Source organism: Hyperolius riggenbachi, chromosome 2, assembly GCF_040937935.1.
Source record: "Hyperolius riggenbachi isolate aHypRig1 chromosome 2, aHypRig1.pri, whole genome shotgun sequence".
NCBI lineage: Eukaryota > Metazoa > Chordata > Amphibia > Anura > Hyperoliidae > Hyperolius > Hyperolius riggenbachi.
The window spans coordinates 241,450,676-241,474,634 of record NC_090647.1 but is presented as its reverse complement, the minus strand read 5'-3'; positions in this window follow the sequence as shown (position 1 = coordinate 241,474,634).

Sequence of the window (23,959 nt, the reverse complement as noted above, 5' to 3'; positions counted from 1 at the left end):
ACATGCCTGCTCCCCCTTTTTTTTTAATTTTGAGAAGGGCTAAGGTATGCTTTAATGAAGATGTGAACAATTATTATGGAAAAATTAAATTAAAAGACTGAATATAAATAATTTATTTTATTGGGTCCTCTGGGACACGTGGACAGGGTCTTGGCACACCACTTCACCTTGTTTGGCCATTTGGGTGCTCCAGGACTCTGGATTTCAAGCACTCCATACTAAAATTATTTGGTTTTACGAATAAATAAACTGTTTATTCTCTTCCATAGTGATAACACATCAGGGTTATTGATGGCCTCATGTTTATAACACAAGACATGGACCATATGAACCTGCACGAATAGTTTATCCCTAAACTGGAATTACTGGCTATGGAACATACTACTACAATTAGCGTTTTAAGCCCTTTTAGGGAAAAAAAGCAATAATTGAATTGGCTGTAAGAGATTATGATTTCCCATCAGACAGTTAATCGAATTTCCTTAATTAGCATCAAACCTATATATAGCGCTCTGATGTGTGGACAGCAATCCTCCTAAGTGAAAGAAAACAAAGCACGTGTGTAGCTGAGGTCTGATCAGAGCATTAGTTAATAGGATGAGCTTACTTATACATCCCAGTGCACTCTGTTGAGAGCATTCAAGTGATTAGGAATATTGGTAATACTAATAAAAACATTGCTAGAGCTAGAATTTCAAGATGAATAGTCAATGGTGTGGAGAGAAATAGATAGGTCATGTTGAGAAATCTAATATATGTAAGTAAACTGAGTTCTAGCAAACAGTTTTCTCAGATGATACAGTATGTTTGCCTGAGGAGGTGAGTTTTCAGATTCCATCTAAAGTTAGTCAGTGTGAGTGAGTGACAAACAGGTTGTGGAAGAGAGTTCCAGAGGAGTGGGGAGATTTGAGAGAAATCTTTTATCCAAGAATGCAGAGAGGTGACTAGAGAGAAAGTGAGGACAATGATAGTAGAGCAGAGATTATGTGCATGGCGGTATCTGAAGACAAGTGTAGTTAAGTAGAGAGGGGTGGGACTGTAGAGTGCTTTGTAGGTGAAGGTTAGAATCTTTAATTTTATCTTCTGTGTGATAGGCCACCAGTGGAGGGACTGAGAAAGCGGGTAAGCAGTAGATGAGCGAGAGGAGCTGGATGAGTCATGCCACATCCTCTATAATAAAACCCCTGTGTCCCTGCGTCACGCTGTCCCTGTATAGCTGGATCCATGCTTTTTGCTACTGCGCATGTGCGCAGCACGGACCCAGCCTCACAGAGACATGAGGATTGGGCCAGGGAGCCGGGCAGGCATGTGAGCATGTGGCCGGGTGTGCGGCTGGTGCGCGTGTGGCGGGTGCTGTAACAGGCGGTGGGCGGCAGCGAGAAAACACAGACCTAGAGCCTGTTTTTAAATGGGCTTGGGTCTGCTAGTAGTTCATAATAGACCAGAACAGAGCTAGATGGTTAGTGGGCAGGCCACAGAGAAGAGTGTTGCAGTAGTCAAAATGTAAAACAACCATTGCATGCACAAGGAGTTTGGTGGCATCCTGGATGAGAAAGGGACAAGTGCGGGAAATGTTGAATTTGGGATCCTACATTCGGAAACCCAAATTATGCTGACCATTGTACGTCAGTAACCAAGCTAGTGGACAGGGTCTTGGGGAGGTTACTGATGTATGGATTACGTCACGCTTTCAAGTTGGAAGGCGGAAGCATTGGAGTCACATGAAGCGCCATGTGAACTACACGTGAGTGACCTCCCCATGACCCTGTCCATTAGCTTTGGTGCTGAAGTGCAGTGTTCGGCTTTATTTGGGTTTCCTCAATTTGAACACCAACACTACTGGAGACGACAGGAGGTAGATAGTGAGGAAATGAGTGTTCCAAACAAGAGTTTGAACTTCATCCCAGATTGCAACGCCCCTGCTGGCTGCATGTTTGTTGCAGGTGTGTGAATCTGAAAAGAAAATAAAAAACAGCCTCTGTTTATTACTATATACTGGTTTGCTTTACTACTTTGGAGTTATTTCTAAGTTTGGAGAACATTGGTGAACACTAGAGAACATAAGCAAACCAGCAAACCTAGACTGGGAAAAGTATCTTATTCCTGCCTGCTTCATATCATTACATGGTGCATTCCTGAAAGTTTAGTAAATAAGCAGCGGTGTAACAGTTCTCTAAGCTTTTTAAATTGTTTCATTTGTGTTGCCTTAATTCACAACTCAATACTCCTTAAAGCAAACCTGAAGTGAAAATAACATGATATAATGAATTGTATGTGTAGTACAGCTAAGAAATAGAACATTAGTGGCAAGGAGTCTCATATTGTTTTCCAGTACAGGAAGAGTTAAAAACTTCAGTTATTATCTATGCAAAAGAGCTTCCCTGAGCTCTATGACACATTGGGTCAAATACAGTCCTGTTTTCTGAAGCACTTAAAGGAAAGGTCTGAGCAAATAAAAAAACAATTTACTTACTCGGGGCTTCCCCCAGCCCCGGCAGCCGTCCTGTGCCCTTGCCGCAGCTCCGCTTTCAGCCGGTGGCCTGTGGTCCCCTCCGATACAGATCCTGAAGGGGACCTCACCTGCGCAGAACACTCCACACCATGTGAGCGCAACTGAGAGCGGCTCTTGTGCAGGCGCAGTAGATGCCTGTCGGAATCTGCACCGGAGGGGACCCCGGGCCACCAGCTGGGAGTGCAGCTGTGACGAGGGCACAGGATGGCTGCCAGAGGCTTTCAGGAAGCCCCGGGTAAGTAGATTTTTTTTTGCAGCTCGGATCTGTCCTTTAAACAGCAAAAAAACAGTGAGAGACGGTTTGAGATAAGGTTTCACTGCAGGAAAGTTCAAAGGGTCATTATTTCTGCTTTGTTTTATAGCTTAAAAGACAGAGTGTGCTTTTAAAACTGCAACTGTGAGACTGTGAGAATGATGCAATGTTATAAAAAAAAATATACCTGAAAATAAAAATGAGACTCTTTTGCTTGCTATTAATGTTCTATTCCTGATCCATACTATACATACAATTCATTATATCAAATTTTTCTGCTTCAGGTTTGCTTGATTGCTTAACGGATCTGCAGATGTAAGACCATTGGGGCCCAAGTTACAGATAAAGTGAGAAAACATGTTCCGAAATGGTTGTTATAAAAATCTTGATGCATTTTTCTCACAACCTCCCCTTCCCCAATGTAACTCTGTGAGCGTGCCACGCACTCCATCTGTTCACAATCACATCTTTATGTTGGGTGTTCTTTTGAACCGTTTTGGCACGACCAACTGCTGGCACTTAAGGAATAATATAATGAATCTGGAGCGCAGCAATTATGCAGTAAACATCTACAGCTCTTTATTCTTCACTCTGGAATGAACACAGAGAAAGAACTTGCGATAATGAGTGAACAGTCATAATAAACCGTTGTCATTGCTACATTAGATTTCAATAACTGCTTGTATTGCTATTTTGACTCTTCTCACACTGCACATTGTGCATGCTGTGTTCATGGCCTTTTTAAGGTAAATTGTAGGCTACTTTTTTTTTCACAGAGATATGCTTGGGTGAGTGCAGGAAGCTGTGAACTTTATCTTTTCATACTTGACCTGTCCCTGCACTCATTGACAGCATGGATTAAAATTGTAAAACCAGCTAAATGTCCCTTCATTTCCTGTTCTCAGTGACATGTCATGCAGCCAGGATGTCTGGTGAAACTTCTAAAAGGAAATACAGGCTGCAAAAACAAACAAACAACCTCACAGGTTTTCTAATACTCCCCTTTGTACTAACAGAAAGTAAAACAAAACAAAAGCTGAAAATGCAGTATATCCTTACATTGGCAAGTGTAAAGAGCAAAGTGCTGCTAGTTATTAAAATGTACTTGTAACCATCCTGTTTGCTTGCCTGTGTGGGCATGTAAGCAAGGTTATTATAGGAAAACCTTTGCAAATATTGGTTGAATACTTACCTTATAGTAATTTTTCTCACTGGCTCCTCCTCCTAGATTTGCCAGTGACAGTGCTACAGAAAGTGATCATCTCAAATACCATGATGGCCCCACCCCTGCATCTGTACTTAACCCTGCTTGCTAACACCCCATCAGTCACCTGATGCTGCTTCCACCCCTCCTATTGCTGCTCAGGCTATGGGAAAAAAGTGCAGCTTTGTAGCATTCTGTGCACTCATTTTATTGTACGAATGTCTGTGTACTCACTGGGGGGCTCAGGGATTATGAGGCATGAGGGTGGCCAAGGATGGACCAGTTCTTTATGGCGGATTAGGCCAAGTTGATGTGCAGGCAGAGAAACAGTTCCCACAACTGTTTAGCAGCAGTAATTGTCTGCACAGAGGGGCCTCGGGAGGATCCTGCCTCTCCCCCCTCATCCGAATAGCAAAGCAGGGGAGCATTAATACCAACTCTAGTTCCAGGTCCACCTGTCTATTCTTCATTGCAGCCATTCAGTATGCAGCAGTGTTCCTCCATCAGCCTCCTGAATGCATGTCACGTGGCTGCAGTGAAGAGAAGACCAGGGGACCTGGACTTCGAGTAGTTAAAGGGATCCTAAGCTGAGAGGGATATGGATGCTTCCTTTTAAACAATACCAGTTGCCTGACTCTCCTGCTGATCAATTTGCTGCAGTAGTATCTGGATCTCACACCTGAAACAGGCATGCAGCTAATCCAGTCTGACTTCAGTCAGAGCACCTGATCTGCATGCTTGTTTAGGGGCATTGGCTAAAAGTATTAGAAACACAGGATTAGCAGGAGAGTCGGGCAACTGGTATTATTTTAATAGGAAAAATCCACATCCTTCTCAGTTTAGGTTCCCTTTAATGATGCCCTGCTACTCTGCTATTCAGATAGGGGGAAGAGGTGACACTCCCATTACCCTCTTCCCATCGCAGTATCTTGGAATTAAATTGCCCCTGAACTGCAAGTGGTTTTTGCATATTTGCCAAAAATGTGATATATCTGCTGAAATAATGTCCTTTTCAATTTTTCTGCACATCAGGCATTAAAAATTGGAGTAGTAATCTATGCTTGTTGAACAGCTTGTGAAATTCAGCATTGTTTCCTGAAAAGTAAATAGAGGACAAACCCTGTTATCTGGCACAGAAACATTAAGTTCAAAGGGTCATTACTTTTTTTTTGTTTTGCAAATGAAGCTGATTTTACATCAGACTGTAACATATTATATTTAGAATTCAGACCTTAAACCAAAAATAAAAATATGAAACTCTCCTCTACCTTCTAGTGTTCTATTTCCATTAGTACTAAATATGCAATTAATTATCCAATAATTTTATCTTCACTTCGGGTATGCTTTAAGTAATTGCCACTTTTATGCAGGATAGGCACTTTCCTGAGATTTTCACTTTACCCTTATTTAAGGGCAGTTTAGTGTGTTTAGTGACCAGCATGTTTATAAAGTGGGGATCAGACTGATAGCACTTTGCTGATGGCAAAATGTTATGTGCCACTTTTATAATTTCAGACTCCTGCTTTGCCACTCTACCACAGATCACCACAGTGTCACTCTATGGGCAGTATACCATTACTTTTTCTGGCAAAATCTGTTACAAGAGGCAATGTGTTACATCATTAAAATAAACTGAGCTTCTGATCTTCTGACTATCACGGTTCCCTCTTCCCTCCTACGGTTCAGCTTTTATTGCCTGGTAACAAAAATCTGATAGTGCTTTTACAAATATGGCATTTTAGAAGATGAAATATAATTTATAAACATGAAGATGAAGACAGTTACAATCTGTTTTCAGATTGCCACTTCTTTATAAATAGACCCCTATCATGTCTACAGTCTAGTAAAAAGGGGGCATATGATAGATAAATAGGGTTGTGAGACTGTGGCTACTTAGTAATGAAGTACAGTAGGGGAAAGAGAAGCTGGGAAGATCAATTGGAGAGATTCCTTTATTTCCTTTTGATGAGGTAGAAAAATAAACAGCAATTACGCATGGGGATGCTAGCAATTCATGGGGTGATGAAGATACAAAAGAAAGTTTTGAATGCCAAATAGCATACAAAGAAGTGACAGGTTTCTGGCAATTTTTAAAATATTATTTAAAAATAAATGTTTGGTTGCACTTAAAAAAAACAGCTGGAAATCTACCATTTGTAAGAAGGTGCATAGCACTGTTTGTCACCATATTTTACTCAGTATAGTTTCCTCCAAAGTGCATATAAAATGTAAATCACGTAGATCTAAAAGAAAGTGTGAGGGATTGTTTTAAATAACCATATAAAATCATATGTGAATCACGGAAATGAGCCTTGAATAATGTATTTTACTGCCATCTTCTGTCCTAAAGTGGTATTTTCTGTACATGTTACTCACTGGTTACTTTGTTTTTACTAGGGAAACTGTAGTTACCTAATACTTTTTGCTGGCTAACTGAGTGAATCAACATGTTAAAACAATAATTCATCTGATAAAGTACTGTACAGAAAGTCCAGGAGCACCCTCAGACAAAAACAAATAAAGGTTTATGTGCCAAGACCCAGTCCAGTCCTCATACCCAGGAGGGCAACTATGATACATTATAAATTGCGATGGTTCCTGCTATAAATACATCTGATACAGTACAGCAGAAACAGGAGACACCAGGGGAGAACCCTGCCCTGATAAGTTTAAAATCTAGAGGGTAGTGGGTTGGAAATACTGAGTGAGGGAATGAACAAGATAGCAGAGAGGCAGTGATCCTCAATATCTAGCTATGACAAATTAAAAGCTTGTCTGAAGAGGTGCATTTTAAAGGTGTGCTTGAAGTTTTCCAGACTTAGACCTTGACACACAAGCTGAGGGGAGCTCTAGAGGAGAATTGACACTCGTGAGAGGTCCTGGATGTGAGAGTGAGAGGACATGATGACCAGGCTAGGGGAGAGGAGGGTTTTAGAGGATGAGAAAAGCTTCCAGATGGGATGGGATGGAGGGATGGGATCTGAATATTAGTGAGGAAATGTATGGAGGACATATCATATAGAGAACGTTGTATGATAGAGCTAGGATTTTGATCTGGATCCTTTGAGTAGTTCAAAGCAAGTGAAGGGATTAGCAGAGAGGGACAGCATCAGAAGAGTGGGAAGAGAGGTAAATGAAATGGGCAGCAAAGTTCAGTGGATAGTGGAGAGGTGCCAGTTTGGTTGTGGGAGGATGCAGATTCAGATGTTGCAGTAGTCAAACAAAAAAAATAGATACTTACCTAAGAAAAGAGAATCCTCTAGAGCAGTGATCTGCAAACTTGGCTCTCCAGCTGTTAAGGAACTACAAGTCCCACAATGCATTTGCATTTATGAATCATGACTGTGGCTTTCAGACTCCTGCAGTGCATTGTGGGACTTGTAGTTCCTTAACAGCTGGAAAGTCAAGTTTGCAGATCACTGCTCTAGATGCATCTTCCATAATTAAAATAATCATAAATATAAAATGTGTACAAGTCCTCAGTTAGCTACATACCCTTACTGTGGCTTGGTCAATTGGCTTTTCTCAGATGTTCAAAGTTACTTGTAGATTTGCAGGAGAATCTAATGGCACGAGCTAGGAATGTTTCAGGAATAGGAAGTCTAAAAGACAAAGCAATGGCATTTGCACATTCTCTATTGGCGTATGGTTAGTTACACATCTTGTTTTGTCTCTGTCACAAAGCAGGTCATCTCGGTGCATGGATGCGGACACATAGTGCCTAATATGGGTGCCGCTATAGCTGCAATACTATAGCTCCGCTCCCTCGTATGTGTAATTTGGGTACTGGCAATAGCCGAACCCTAAATGATGTCCCCCCCACAGGTTGCTACGATTCGGATGAAGAATAGTATTTTACGTCGCTAGGAATTTCAGCAGCAGCAGGATGAGCCGCCATTTGGCTCACTCTGCGGTCAATTGATTGGCGACGTTACATCCCTTTCCTAAGATGTTCTGACATCCTGCTTGTACCTTTGCATGGGAATCTACAAGAATTTCATGTATTGCATTATTTTCCTACTATGCAGTGCTACATATGGTGATATCCATTTGATATACATTATACGCGAAACACATACGCATCCGAAAAATTGCTGCATTCTTTTTTTTTCTGCGTGCATTGGCAGAGGATGGAAACTATGTCACATACTTTCATGTACCATGTGTTCTAATGTTTTTAGCATACACCAGTGGAAAAAATAGATAACTGAGAAGAAAAAAAATACTTGTCTAGAGACATTCTGCAGTGTTCTGTGAATTTCTCTTGATGCCACAGGAGGTCATCATATAAGGTCCCATACTGTTCTGTCTGCTCCCTCCTGAAGCAATGAATGGGCCCACAGCCTCATTCAAGCAGCTCCTTCAAGCAACCTGCCACAGCCTCAGGGTAAGCCTTATTTCTAACTGGTGTCAGGGTTCATGTTCAGGTGGGTTTGTACCCAAGTAGAACAGTTTCCTGTATAGATGTTCTAAACTACCCAATCTGAGGTTTTTTTTAGTTTTGTGTCCCACTAATTAAATATACCCATACCAATTAATTGGATACTTAATATGAAACATGAAAATAAAAACAAAAACTAGGATTTGTCAGTTTACAACATTAACTTTTGCCATTTGGGTACAATCACCTGAACTTGAGCACCAGCAGTATTGTTAATGCAAGCCACATTGGACAATCCAGGAAACATTCTGGAAAACATTGCCACAAAAACAGACCAAACTCTTCTCTGCAACCCACAGGAAGTTTACCATAATTACATTGTATACAAAAACAATCCTGCATCCAAAGTTTTTTTTTTTTTTTAATTTTGAATGAGGACAATTACAACTAAATTCTTGTGTTGAGACAAAATAGAGATCCTTTAAAAATGCCATTGGAGATTACCATCTTTCATTGACGTTGTGGAATTTCCATTATCTTACCCACCATCTTGTTGCACTTTGCTACTTGACAGGAGCCTGGGTTCAGTTACTGTAAAGAGTTATTAAAGAGAAGGCATATAAGTTTGTGTGTTTACAGGCTTTACATGAGATTACAGTAAAGAAAAGATGTCAACAACAAACAGCAAAGCATTCCAGGAAAAGCCATCAGCAGATTTCTGTTTCTTTCAATCATTCTTTATTACAGACTGTTCTTGATACATACCATATCCGCAGCTAATAACACTATGTGGTTTGCAGTTATAGCTTATGCTTTTCTAAATGGGTGGAAATAATAATATAAATCTGGATAAAAAATGATATGCACATATGGTGTCCAAATGGAATATGATATTAATGTACATGAATGCTACCAACAGATGGCGCTAAAGCTCCTCATGGCTCCAGAATCTTCGCAGATTTGAGGACATCACATAGTGGTATGTTTGAAATGATTTAGTGAGTGACTAGAAGAATAATTCTGACAGTAATAGTCACTATTTCATTCCACTTCAGCTGTAAAATATGTAAAATATGAAATATATAAATTACTTGTCTCCTCTTAATAATGCCATCTCATACATATGTTTATTGTTTAAAGCTGCATGTGGTATTTGATTTGGTTTGGAAGCATTTAACATTGGAATTGTCAGCTAACAACAATATATGTTTAGCATTACATTAAGTATGTTGGGTGCATGTACAAGCTCAGCAGTAGTCTGGGAAAAAGAAAAGAAGTCAGACTGAAAGATTTCTGCATTGTTTCAGATTAGGATAATTCATCAATGGATATCCTGTATGTGGATAGAATGCTTGGCTCTTGTCTGTTCATTTCTGTGGAAGGGGAAGAGAGGCTGCAGATCTTACAACTTCAGGGAACACAATTATTATTATTTATTTCATTTTTTTTATTTATATAGCGCCAACATATTCCTCAGCGCTTTACAAAGCACAATAAGATGACAAGGGGAACATAGATACAACTAACAAATGTACAGCAGAGTATTCAGTATTCAGCTGAGAAAAGCCAGCCTAGAGAATCACTTATTGCCTGCGGAAGGTCAGTTCTAGGGGATAGAAGGATTTTGTCTGATCCTTCTGCAGACAATCAAAATGTGGCTAATATAATATATTCTAAAATGAGTTCCAATTTAGAGAGTACAGTAAGTTAGTTAATTTATTAACCTCCTGAGCGATAATCCCGAGCTGAGCTCGGGGTATGTCGCGCAGGAGGATTTCTCAGGCCCCGCTGGGCCGATTTGCATAATTTTTTTTTTGTTACACGCAGCTAGCACTTTGCTAGCTGCGTGTAACTTCCGATCGCCGCCGCTCGCCGCCGATCCGCCGCTACCCGCCGTTCCGCGCAGCCCCCCCCCCCTCCCCAACCCCTTGCGCAGCCTGGCCAATCAGTGCCAGGCAGCGCTGAGGGGTGGATCGGAACTCCCTATGACGTCACGACGTCCATGACGTCGGTGACGTCATCCCGCCCCGTCGTCATGGCGACCAGGGAAGCCCAGCAGGAAATCCCGTTCTGAACGGGATTTCCTGCTTACTCTGATCGCCGAAGGCGATCGGAGTGGGTGGGGGGATGCCGCTGCGCTGCGGCTATCATGTAGCGAGCCCTGGGCTCGCTACATGATTTAAAAAATAAAAAAAATTAAAAAATAGTGCTGCGCCACCTCCTGGGCGATATAATTGTATCGCCCAGAGGGTTAAATGAAAAAAATTAAAATACTATGGGCCTGATCTAATCTACTTTTTCTCCTAGGTGATATTTTTACAAGGTGATATTTTTACATTATAAATAAAATGCCCTTTAAGCCATCAGCAAGCAAGAAAATACTCAGAATAATTTCTACAATACTATTCATGTACGATATGTTTTGGTATTTTTCCATTGCAGAGTGCAAAAGTTTTAAACAGAAGATTAAAAATTATTTCCTAGGAGAAAACTTAGGAGGAAAAGTGAATTGGAGCAAGCCCTATGGCCCATATGCAATTCACTTTTTCTCCAGAGTTTTCTCCTAAGAGTAGTTTCTTTTTTCATTTTCTATTTAAAATAACTTTTTGGGGCTAATCAACTCAAAAAGTATGGAAAAGTAAATGAAAAGGTACTATTAAAATTATATTATATTTTCCTGCTTTCTAGTGGCTTAAAAGGGATTTTATTGACAAGTTTAAAATGATCACCTAGAAGAAAACTCAGGAGGAAAAGTTAATTGCATATGGGCCTATATGTCAATAACAGTCCAGTTTTATGTGAGTTAGTAGTAAGGATGAGTGACAGATTCAAAGCAAAAACAATTCCATCTTTCATTTGCTAATAAAACATGATCTTATGAGTATTTTGCAATTAATGACATACTGTATAAATCAGGGCTCAAGTAGTGATCTTCTTTCTTAAAGTGGATCCGAGATGAACTTTTACTCAATGCATAATTGTGTTCCGTTCCTATTGTTTATAGGGCATTCCTCAAGCCAAATACTTTTTTGTTTTTGTTTTAATACTCTAATTCCCTATAAACTAAACAAGCCACGCCCACAGGTTTTCAGAGAGCCAAGGCACTTTCAGACAGTAGCAAGGGCTCATGGGAGCTCAGTCTGGGCAGGAGGAGGGGGAGGTATTACTAGCCCGATATTTCAGAGGCAGAGGGGAGGAGGGAGGAGGAGGGGGGATTAGGTTTTTTTGCTCAAGATGCAGATAAGCCATCCTCTGTGTAATATTTACAAACAACATGGCTGCTGTCATTGTATCACAGGAATAATCAATCATATTATATTAAAGCTGTTTGCAGCTAGATTTGCTGTGTAAACGATCTTAACTTTAGATAAATATATAGACAAGTTACTTGTTATAGTTAGTTTTTCATCTCGGATCCGCTTTAAAAGGGAACCTGAAGAAAAAAGAATATGGTAGCTGCCATATTTATTTTCTTTTAAACAATATTAGTTGCCTGGCTGTCCTGTTGATCTCTTTGGCAGCAGTAGCATCTGAAACACACACCTGAAACAAGCATGTGGCTTATCTTGTCAGATCAAGTCAGAAATGCGCGATCTGCATAAGGTGGTGCCCAAGGGTGAATAAAACTTTGTTAAAAACATCTAAAATGTAAAGGAAGAGGTAGCTTATCTCAAGGATGATACTAGGTTAAAGGGAATCTGAAGTGAAAATAAACTTATGATATAATGATTTGTATGTGTAGTACAGCAAAGAAATAAAACCTTAGCAGCAGAGATATGAGTCTAATATTGTTTCCAGTACAGGAAGAGTTAAGAAACTCCAGTTGTTATCTATGCAAAACAGCCACTGATCTCTAAACGACTTTCAAAGTCACAGAGAGCTCTGTCTTCTGAAGCTTATTATCTCAAGTGTCTGTTACTGTGTTTTATTTTTTTCTGCAGAGGACAGTTCAAAAGTTCACTAGCCTGCTCTGTGAAATCATTAAGTGTAGTGTGTAAACTGCAAATATTAGAGAATGATGCAATGCTTTTAAAAAAAACGATATAACTGAAAATAAAAATATAAGACTATTTTCTTTGCTACTAATGTTCTAGTAATTATCCGTACTATACAACCAATTCATTATATCATAATTTTTTTTTCACTTCAATGTCTCTTCAAAGACACAAAAGTTTGTTTAGCACTGGTGCAGCATTTTGTGGGTCTCTGTCCACTTCCTCAGGCCAATAGCTGTGCCTAGAAGGCTTAAAAAATGTGCATACTCAGAGCTCTGTACATAGGTAAAGATAGTGTAATACATAGATTAATAATATTTGATGTATAATGATGTATATATAAATAAATAAATAATGCTTACGCCATTATGATATCAGTTAATTGTTGTGATGAAAACCGAGGTAGAAATAAATATACTGTATAAATAGATAAACAATGATATCACGTATTCATGATGCCTAACAAGCTATATTTTTTACAATATTACAAACATCTGATCAAACAAAAATGTATCTTTCCCTTACCTGATCTTCATGCTTGTTCAGGGTCTATGGCTAAAAGTATTAGAGGCAGAAGACCCGTATTGTTTTAAATTAAATATGGCAGCCTTCGTATCCTTCTCACTTCAGGTTCCCTAGATATCCATACATAATGCCATCAAATTGTTTCTTTTTATATACATTTGAAAAAAATATTGATTTTATAGAATGAGCAATTGTAACTTGTCTTTCGGTCAAAGAATCCTGATTTTTTTATTTTATCGAATTTTTTATAAATGTGAAATTGGTAGTGGTAGAAATGCTATTTGATTGACCTACAGTATAAAATGTATTGTTAACAATAACAAAGAAAGGAAATTGCAACCCTTTGATATATGGATAGTTTTGCTACACTAAATCCTTGTACACACATTAGATGGTCCTTTGCTAACACGGCTGGTCTGCCAAAAATCTAGTTAGTGTACAGCGGCTCCTGAACCTTCCTAATGCATTGCCAAGAGTGCCAGATAATTTTTGGTAGAGAATAAGCCAAGTGCGTTTCTCTCCTCCTTATCCCTCTTCTGCTCTGTGGTGCGCTACAGGGCATTCCTCCTCTCTGCCCTGTAGCAGCAGTATGCACCACTAGCCTACAGGCTAAAGACTAGATTCTCTAATTTCACTAACCAATAAAAAAAAGTTTCCTGGACAAAAAAAAAAGATTTTTCTCCTAATTCTACCAATTTAAACCCATGAGTTTAAATTTGAGTTATAGGGAATTTCTGTTACCATTGCCGGTAAGTAAACCATTACTAGTAGTGTTCAGTATGTAGTGCTGCACTGGGCAGTAATTGTGCTAAGCAGCAATTTAATTATGCATTACAGCTATGGTGCAGCACTTGGTATGATACGCTTTACCTAGATGCTGCCTGATAAATATGTTCAAAGAAGTGTAGCCTGTTTTGCAGGAAGTAAAGGAGACACATAACAGACATACAGTGGGTTGCAAAAGTATTCGGCCCCCTTGAAGTTTTCCACATTTTGTCATATTACTGCCACAAACATGAATCAATTTTATTGGAATTCCACGTGAAAGACCAATACAAAGTGGTGTACACGTGAGAAGTGGAACGAAAATCACACATGATTCCAAACATTTTTTACAAATAAATAACTGCAAAGTGGTGTGTGCATAATTATTCGGCCCCCTTTGATCTGAGTGCAGTCAGTTGCCTATAGGCATTGCCTGATGAGTGCTAATGACTAAATAGAGTGCACCTGTGTGTAATCTAATGTCAGTACAAATACAGCTGCTCTGTGAGGGCCTCAGAGGTTGTCTAAGAGAATATTGGGAGCAATAACACCATGAAGTCCAAAGAACACACAAGACAGGTCAGGGATCAAGTTATTGAGAAATTTAAAGCAGGCTTAGGTTACAAAAAGATTTCCAAAGCCTTGAACATCCCACGGGGCACTGTTCAAGCGATCATTCAGAAATGGAAGGCGTACGGCACAACTGTAAACCTACCAAGACAAGGCCATCCACCTAAACCCACAGGCCGAACAAGGAGAGTGCTAATCAGAAATGCAGTCAAGAGGCCTATGGTGACTCTGGACGAGCTGCAGAGATCTACAGCTCAGGTGGGAGACTCTGTCCATAGGACAACTATTAGTCATGCACTGTACAAAGTTGGCCTTTATGGAAGAGTGGCAAGAAGAAAGGCATTGTTAACAGAAAGCATAAGAAGTCCCGTTTGCAGTTTGCCACAAGCCAAGTGGGGGACACAGCAACCATGTGGAAGAAGGTGCTCTGGTCAGATGAGACCAAAATGGAACTTTTTGGGCAAAATGGAAAACACTATGTGTGGCGGAAAACTAACACTGCACATCACTCTGAACACACCATCCCCACTGTCAAATATGGTGGTGGCAGCATCATGCTCGGGGGGTGCATCTCTTCAGCAGGGACAGGGAAGCTGGTCAGAGTTGATGGGAAGATGGATGGAGCCAAATACAGGGCAAACTTGGAAGAAAACCTCTTGGAGACTGCAAAAGACTTGAGACTGGGGCGGAGGTTCACCTTCCAGCAGGACAATGACCCTAAACATAAAGCCAGGGCAACAATGGAATGGTTTAAAACAAAACATATCTATGTGTTAGAATGGCCCAGTCAAAGTCCAGATCTAAATCCAATCGAGAATCTGTGGCAAGATCTGAAAACTGCTGTTCACAAACGCTGTCCATCTAATCTGACTGAGCTGAAGCTGTTTTGCAAAGAAGAATGGGCAAGGATTTCAGTCTCTAGATGTGCAAAGTTGGTAGAGACATAACCTAAAAGACTGGCAGCTGTAATTGCAGCAAAAGGTGGTTCTACAAAGTATTGACTCAGGGGGCCGAATAATTACGCACACCCCACTTTGCAGTTATTTATTTGTAAGAAATGTTTGGAATCATGTATGATTTTCGATCCACTTCTCACGTGTACACCACTTTGTATTGGTCTTTCACGTGGAATTCCAATAAAATTGATTCATGTTTGTGGCAGTAATGTGACAAAATGTGCAAAACTTCAAGGGGGCCGAATACTTTTGCAACCCACTGTATAACAGGCCATTTTTTTTACCATAAAATATTCAATTTATATTAGCTTATGTATGGTACTATACATTTTATGTAGAGCAACCTGTGGCTAAAAAAAATCTTCAATGAAAGTTTTTTTTTTAAATCTATACATGTGAAAATGCAAACACCTTACTTGAATATGAACGGTTAAGTTTTAAAGAGAACCTGAACTAAAAATAAAAAGTCAAAATAACCATACACAGGTCATGCTTACCTCCTGTGTAGTCTACTCCTCAATCTATTTCTCCTCTCCTGCAACCCATTTGTCCACTGTGATCAATGGAATTCTCCGTCCTCCCTTTTGAAAATGGCCATTACCCCATAACAGCTTCCTGGTCAGCACACTGTTAACCATCTTAGCGGTATGGACGAGCTCAGCTCGTCCATCCCCGCCGATGGCTGCCGCTCAGGCCCTGCTGGGCCGATTTTTACGAAATAAAAAGCAGCACACGCAGCCGGCACTTTGCCAGCCGCGTGTGCTGCCTGATCGCCGCGATCCGCCGCGAGCAGCGGCGAAAGAGGGTCCCCCCAGCCGCCTGAGCCCTGCGCAGCCGGAACAAATAGTTCCGGCCAGCGCTAAGGGCTGGATCGGAGGCGGCTGACGTCAGGACGTCGGCTGACGTCCATGACGTCACTCCACTCGTCGCCATGGCGACGAAGTAAGCAAAACACGGAAGGCCGCTCATTGCGGCCTTCCGTGTTACTTTTGGCCGCCGGAGGCGATCAGAAGAACGCCTCCGGAGCGCCATCTAGTGGGCTTTCATGCAGCCAACTTTCAGTTGGCTGCATGAAATAGTTTTTTTTTAATTTAAAAAAAACCCTCCCGCAGCCGCCCTGGCGATCTTAATAGAACGCCAGGGTGGTTAAAGTGTAATATCACCCACTTGAGCCATAGGGAAAGATGGACATTACCTTGCACATTCAGTTGTAACTGACAGCTGCTAATATATAACTGACATCAACTGGTATATTTTATCTGACAAAATATTATCAGAACTGGAAGGGATCACAGTAAGAAGAAAATGAAGAGCTTCTGAGAAGAACTGACGGTGAGGTAAGTGTGTAATATTCATTCATTTGCAGCTACATCATGTGTTTATTTTAAATAATTTTACTCGCTTCAGGTTCCCTTTAAATATTTTGGTACTTATCCGTTAGCCGGGCGCATCCGGCAGGTGGCGCTGTTGTATCTAATTTCATTCATACTTACTTCACGTAGTAGTGTGTGAATGGAACCGCCGCAGGTGGCGCTAATTACATTTATACGGAACGTAACAATACAGTGTTTAATGTTACCTAATAGATTGTCTTTGAAGTGGCCAGAACTGTCACTTAATGGAATAAAAATGAAGGCGGCGGCGATGTAACAGATGAAGCCGCCGCCTTCGTCTGTTTTTCTTCTCCCCCTTTGCCCTCTCGCTTCTATACAATGCTGGCAGCCTTCGGGGACATGCATGTCCCCCCAGAGTCGTTCGTCGCGGCAGGGAATCCTGCTTGTTTGCTTGCGACGAACGACTGTGGGGGGGGGGGGGGGCACGCGTGTCCCCCCCCCCAGCTGGCAGTGTTCTATAGTTGAGAGAGGGCAAAGAGGGAGAAGAACAACAGATGAAGGCGGCGGCTTCATCTGTTACATCGTCGCCGCCTTCATTTTTATTCCATTAAGTGACAGTTCCGGCCACTTCAAAGAGAATCTGTTAGTTAACATTAAGCACTATATCGTTACGTTCCGTATAATTGTAATTAGCGCCACCTGCGGCGGTTCCATGCACACACTACACTACTACGTGAAGTAAGTATGAATGAAATTAGATACAACAGCGCCACCAGCCGGATGCGCCCGGCTAACGGATAAGTACCAATATTTTTATACAACTAGTGTAAAGAATAACATTTTGGGTGTTTCTCTGGACCTAATACACATGACATGATGTAGAAAATGTAATTTCAGGGAAAACAAAAATCATGTGAGAAAGATGTCACCTTCTGCTAAACCTGGATTAGGAGACTGGGTACCCACTGGCTGCTCAAAATTCAGATGAGATTTGAGCACACAGGTGATTATAAATTGTGAGTAACCATTCATGCGTAGCCCCAGAGCCAGAATAAAATAGTAGTTCATGTGACTGGCACACAAGTCATTGCTGATTGTTTTTGCCAAGCTGACCTGTGGATTGTGGCCTCTGGCTGTGCTGCTGGGCTTGGGAAGTAATTTGTACCATGAACTTTTAATTACACTTCTTTCCAAACAAACATCAATGAACCATTGAATGCATTCTTGATGTGAAATGATTGGTACTTGCACTTCACTGTCACTTTATTTCCAATTAAGCAACAAGGTGATCAGAGTAAGGCCTTGAACCCACTAGCAGCGCTTTTCTAAGCCTTTAGTAAGCGCTTGTGATTTAAAAAGCTCTGGCTAATGTAATGCTATGGGTGTGATTCCACTTGAGGGATGTGATTTAAAAAAAAACACAGCATTGCATTAGCAAGAGTTTTTTCAAATCATAAGCACTGCTAGTGGGTCCCAGGCCTTAGTCCATAGGCTGAAATTGTGAGTAGTTTGGAAGGAGTAAATAAATTGTAATGTTGGGGCAAAGGTTAACAATGTTGACTGAGTGTCTTGGGGCTTTGTCCAAAAGAACGAGAATTTTGAAATCAATCCTCTCTGACCTGCAGTTGTGTTGAAGTAATTTGTCATTATTAAAGTTTTCATCCATCCTCTAGCACTTAACAGGAAGAACAACGGTATCTTTTCAGAGCTCTGGGGTTCTTTGAATTAAAAATAAAGAGAGGTTTAAGTTTAATCACATTTAAATTAGTGCTCAGTAGGAGAGTGTCAGCCTTTTGCAGCTTTAGGGCTGGAACCCACAGGAGCGCTTTTGGCAGCGTTTTGGCCGCACTGCGATACGCTAGCAGTTTGCCAAAACGCTGGGCTAATGTTAATGGATGGGGCAACTTCCACAGGAGCGTTTGCGTTTCCCAGAAACGCAAACGCAGGACCTGCAGCATATTGGGAGCGTTAGCGCTTCAATGTAAAGTATTGAAACGCTAGCAGAAACGCTCAGCAAAACCTGAACTGAGCGGTTTTGCTAGCGTTTTGCGGTTCAGCACACTGTAACAAAATGAAAAATAATTCACAGGACCAATCAGGATAAAAACGCAAAACGCAAAACGCTACGCACCCGCTGGGCAAAAAAATACAATGTTGCAAAACACGACCAAAAACGCGCATGAATCTTGCAAATCGCTCAGACAAAACGCTAGCGGTTGCGTTTTGCGTTTGCTGATTTCACTGGGTTCCAGGCCTGAAACTCCTTTGTGGAAATGCATGCCCAAGGCAGATGCGAACCTATAGAGGCTTAGACACCAGTACAAACTTTACACAGGGTTCCCAAACCAATGTTTATATAACAAATATCTACAATGAATCACTGAAATAGACTACCAAAACCTACTATTTACTGTAGTTTTCTCTCATACTACAGTAAAAAGCAGGTTTTGGTGGTGTAAACAGGAAGAGGTGTAAGCAGCAGGAGGGGAAAATTTGTAAGATATTATAGAAGCGACTCAGTGGTTGAAGGAGGGCTTGAAATGCAATTGCAACCAATACACACCAAGAAAAATATTTACAGTAAATACCAGATAAAAGTTTACTTGGGCAGGTGACCTCTCCTTGAAGTGATGGCCTTGAGCTTGTCTGGGTTCCATGTTACAGATTCTTCAGATGTTTTGACTCTGTGACACCCATAATGCTTCTTGACATTCACAAGACACCCAAAGCTTGTTGTAAAAGTGTACACTTCTTTTTACCCTTGGGCTTTAAATTCCTCATAAATTCTGCAGCTTTTTTTCTTGACCTAGGCCCTTGTTAATGGGCATTTAGTTTTTGTCCATTATCATTTTAGAGCTCACCTCAGGCAGTAAAACGTGATGGCACAAAAGATACTGGGCGGTGACAGTATGGTCGGGGTGACACAAAAGTGACACAAAAATTGTGAGTGCAAATTTTAAATATGGCACACTTTTATGTTCAGCGCTGTAGTGCTGACATGTAACTTTAAATATAGTACATATGTAATATTCAGGGAACACCTGTATAAAGAGAACCAAGAAGTGTGGGTACCTATTGTAGGTAGGAATTTGGTTGCCCCATAGGCGCCAATACAAATAATAATTTATAGTGTGAAATTTGTAGTCGCAGATTTCATAGTGGGTGGCCCCGATGCCCGTCATTTATTAGGTGCCATAGGCACCCTAATTTACACTATAAACAATAATTTATAATAATTGTTTTTGCGGTTTTGATAATTATAGCTTTTGCACGTGTGTGTGTGTGTGTGTGGGGGGTTAAGGTTAGGCGTGAGTGGATGTTTTTCTATGTAAAGAACAGAAGTGCGTGCACCAATCCGTCCTCGATACTTGTGGCTTACTGGATCAACAGTGCATCACATTTTACATGCAAGAATCGCTTCTCCTGTGTTCGCAGTCACCCTGGTCACAAATACAACTGTGGAAGTGGAGGTGAGGTGTCAGGGACAAAGGTGGCACAAGCGAGCGACTAACTAACTCCTAAATGCTTGGTCACGCTGCGTTCCACTACAAACCAACCAGTTTGTGACCAAGATGACTGCAAACACATAAGAAGCGATCCTTGCATATAAAATGTGATGTGCTGTTGATCCAATAAGCCACAAGTATTGAGGACGGATTGGTGCACGTACTTCTGTTCTTTACGTATAATTTCCGGATTCTTCCTTCCTTATTCACCTTCACGGAGCACACTTCCAGCATCGTGATCAAGAATCGCTACAGCAGTGGTGAGAGTCACATTGATTGCATATCTGTATCTGACAAATGCTGCCATTAATTGAACGGAAGTGCCACGCGTTCTTTTTCTTTGCTCATATACACAGTGAGTGGTTGTTTTTAAGGTTAGGCGTGGGAGGCAGTTATGGTTAGGCATGGTAGAGTGTTTTTAAGGTTATGCATGGGTGGGGGTGTCTTTGAGGTTAGCCATAGGGGGTGGGGGGAGTTTTAAGGTTAGGCTTTGGGGGTGTTTTTAAGGTTAGGCTTTGAGGGAGTTAGGGTTAGGTATCGTTAGGAGGTGGTTAGGGTTAGATATCGTTAGAGGGAGGGTTCTGTGTAAGAATATCATACCTTTTTTCCAAATGAAGAAAAAGAAGAAAGGACTCCGGGCTCCTTCCGTCCAGTGCTTTTATTGCAAGTGATGGCATACAATGTTCTGGGTACCGTCTCAAAGAGATACCTTCATCTGGTGGTCCTCAGTGGTGATGGTGTGGTGGAGGTGAAGGAGCCAGGGCACTGAGTGGGACTGGCGACGGCCGTTTTGCGTCTATCCAGACGCTTGGTCACGCTGCGTACCACTGTGACAGTGGTACACAGCGTGACCAAGCGTCTGGATAGACGCAAATGGCCATCACCATTCCTACTTAGTGCCCTGGCTCCTTCACCTCCACCGCACCATCACCACTGAGAACCACCAGATGAAGATATCTCTTTGAGACGGTACCCAGAACATTGTATGCCATCACTTGCAATAAAAGCACTGGACGGAAGGTGCCCGGAGTCCTTTCTTCTTTTTCTTCATTTGGAAAATTGCATCTACGCTTTCTTCACCTCCCAGCCGCAGAGCACACGTCCCAGCAATAAACAAGGATCACCACTGATTGTATGGTGAGAATTTATTTGCTTTCTTACGCACTGCTTGCAAATATAGAATAGGGAGTGCCACTCGCTTTTTTGTCTTTCTCTGCAAATACAAAAATAAGAATGCCATACCTCCCAACTTTTTGAGATGAGAAAAAGGGACATTTAAGCCATGCCCCTGCCACACCCCTGGCCACACCCTCACCACGGCTCTAGTCATGCATACCATGAAGATTTCATAAGAAAAAAATGTTGTTGTATGTATAATTCAAACTACATTGGTCCTTTTGTATCCTGGTTCATTTTCCTTCATACATTTTAAAATGAGTAATATATCAATTTAAAGGTTGGGAATAAAGTTTAAAGTCAATCAAACACGTTTTTAGTAGAGACAGATATATACAGTATTTACACAGAAAGAGGGACAAAGTCCTGAAAGAGGGACAAATGAGGGTGAAAGAGGGACAGAGGGACAGGGCTCCCAAAAAGGGACTGTCCCTCCGAAAAAGGGACAGTTGGGAGCTATGGAATACGGTTACGTTTAGTTGTAATAAAATATAGGTATTACCTATCGATATTTTACTATCGTAATTTACACTTTCAAAACATAGAATATCAGTAAATTTCCCTGCGCCTTTTTTACATGTACACGTACTGTATACAGTACATGACAGTATTTTTCAGTATACTCTCTTCACTTAACCCCTCCACTTCCCCCAGTTGATCATCCTTCCTTTACAAGCTGTAATTGATAGAAAATGATTGTGCTGCTGCACATTATACATAATTATGGTCGATCTCTGTGTAAGTGCTTTTTAAACTGCTGTATTTGTATCGTGTGTCCTATCCTACACTAGCTCTGTATATGCCAAGCCCAATTCCAGGCACGGCACTGTGGAGTGAAAAAAAGGTGTTTTATTTTAGGGCCAGAGAGTGGGACTTTATAACTTGGAAGGTTGAAGTTGGAACTTATATCTCTCCCAGGGCCATATGCAATTAACTTTTCCACATGAGTTTTCTCCTAGGAGATAATTTTCAACGTCTTTTTAAAATATATTTTCAACAATCTGCAATTGAAAAAGTACCAAAAAGCAGGTACATAGCTACTATCAAAATTATTTAGAGTATTTTCTTGCTTGTGGGTGGTTTAAAATGCATTTTATTGACAAGGTGTGAAACAGGGAATTGCATATGGCCCCCAGATTCCTATAATACAGACTAGGTTTTGTTAAAATTAAACAAATGTATGCCCTGCTGTATATTTCCAGTTATATAATCAGTACTTTAGTACTCTCTGAAAATTACATCCTGATCAGTACTTCCCCAGTGAGCAACTTCTTTATGAATGTGCAATTAGCTGCACAGAGCAGGAATCATTACAGCTTTGGAGGAGTATCGTCTGCACTTATCAGGAAACCAACACACCTAGTACTCACTGAGCTCCCAGGAAGGTTGAGTTATGGATGTGACTGTACAGATTTGCAGATACAGATTTATTCCTTGTTTTTTTATAAACCATACTAAAATACTACTTTAAGAAAGAACCAGGATACAGCATCCGCGGCTGGCATACATCATACCATGGTCAAAGTGCATTGCAGATACTCAGAATGAGATAATGATTTCCTTCCTACTTTGTACGTGTTAAAGTTAATTGAATCCTGTCTCCATTCATCTAACTATGATGATGCATTCAGTGAGATGGATTACTCTGTTAAGTATTTTTACCTTTGAAAAGACCCAAGAAAAATGTTGTCTTTAAGGCACTTAACATATGGATTTCAGTTTTAATAGAGTCTGGAATTAAGTAGCAGAATCAATAGCAACATATGACACTAGGAGATCTGTTGAAAAGTCAGTGAAAAGTACAATGATGAAATGCAACTGCACTGATGCCTAGCAACCACTTAGATTCAGCTATTATAGCTTAAACAGTGTTTAAACAGAAAACTCCATTTATGGCCATGTCTCAATATAATATCATTTGTACAATACAATAACAGTAGACTTCAATACATTTGAATGGAGAATAACATTTCAAGTGGTAGCCAACGTACATGGGCTACACCAGGAGATGTGATATCAATCACCCTGCACAGGTTACCCCAGGAGATGCAATACCTACCAACTTACACAGGCTATGCCAGGAGATGTGATATCAACCACCCTAAACAGGTTATACCAGGAGATGTGATATCTACCACCCTACACAGGTTACTTTGAGAAATTTGATATCCACCGCCCTGCACAGGTTACCCCAGGAGATGCAATACCTACCAACCTACACGGGTTACCCCTGGAGATGTGATATTTAAAAACCTACACAGGTTAGCCCAGGAGATGTAATACTGACCACTCTACACAGGTTACCCCAGGTTATGTGATATCTACTACCCTACACAGGTCACCCCAGGTTATGTGGTATCTATAACCCTACACAGGTTAGCCCAGGAGATGTAATACTGACCACCCTACACAGGTTACCCCATGATATGTGATATCTACTACCCTACACAGCTCACCCCAGGTTATGTGATATCTATAACCCTACACAGGTTAGCCCAGGAGATGTAATACTGACCACCCTACACAGGTTACCCCATGATATGTGATATCTCTACCACCCTACACAGGTCACCCCAGGTCATTCCAGGTCACCCATACCTACCAACCTACACAGATCTCCCCACCTTTAATTTGGGTGAATGTGAAGTAATGTGATCTGAAAGTGAGACAGTTATGTTTGTATTATGCAGCTTCTCTTATATAAATGTTCATGTAAGATAAAGGCTGAAGTGGAAGAGATGCATGAGGTGCATTTGCGTAGTCTGTGATATGTCGCCTGTAG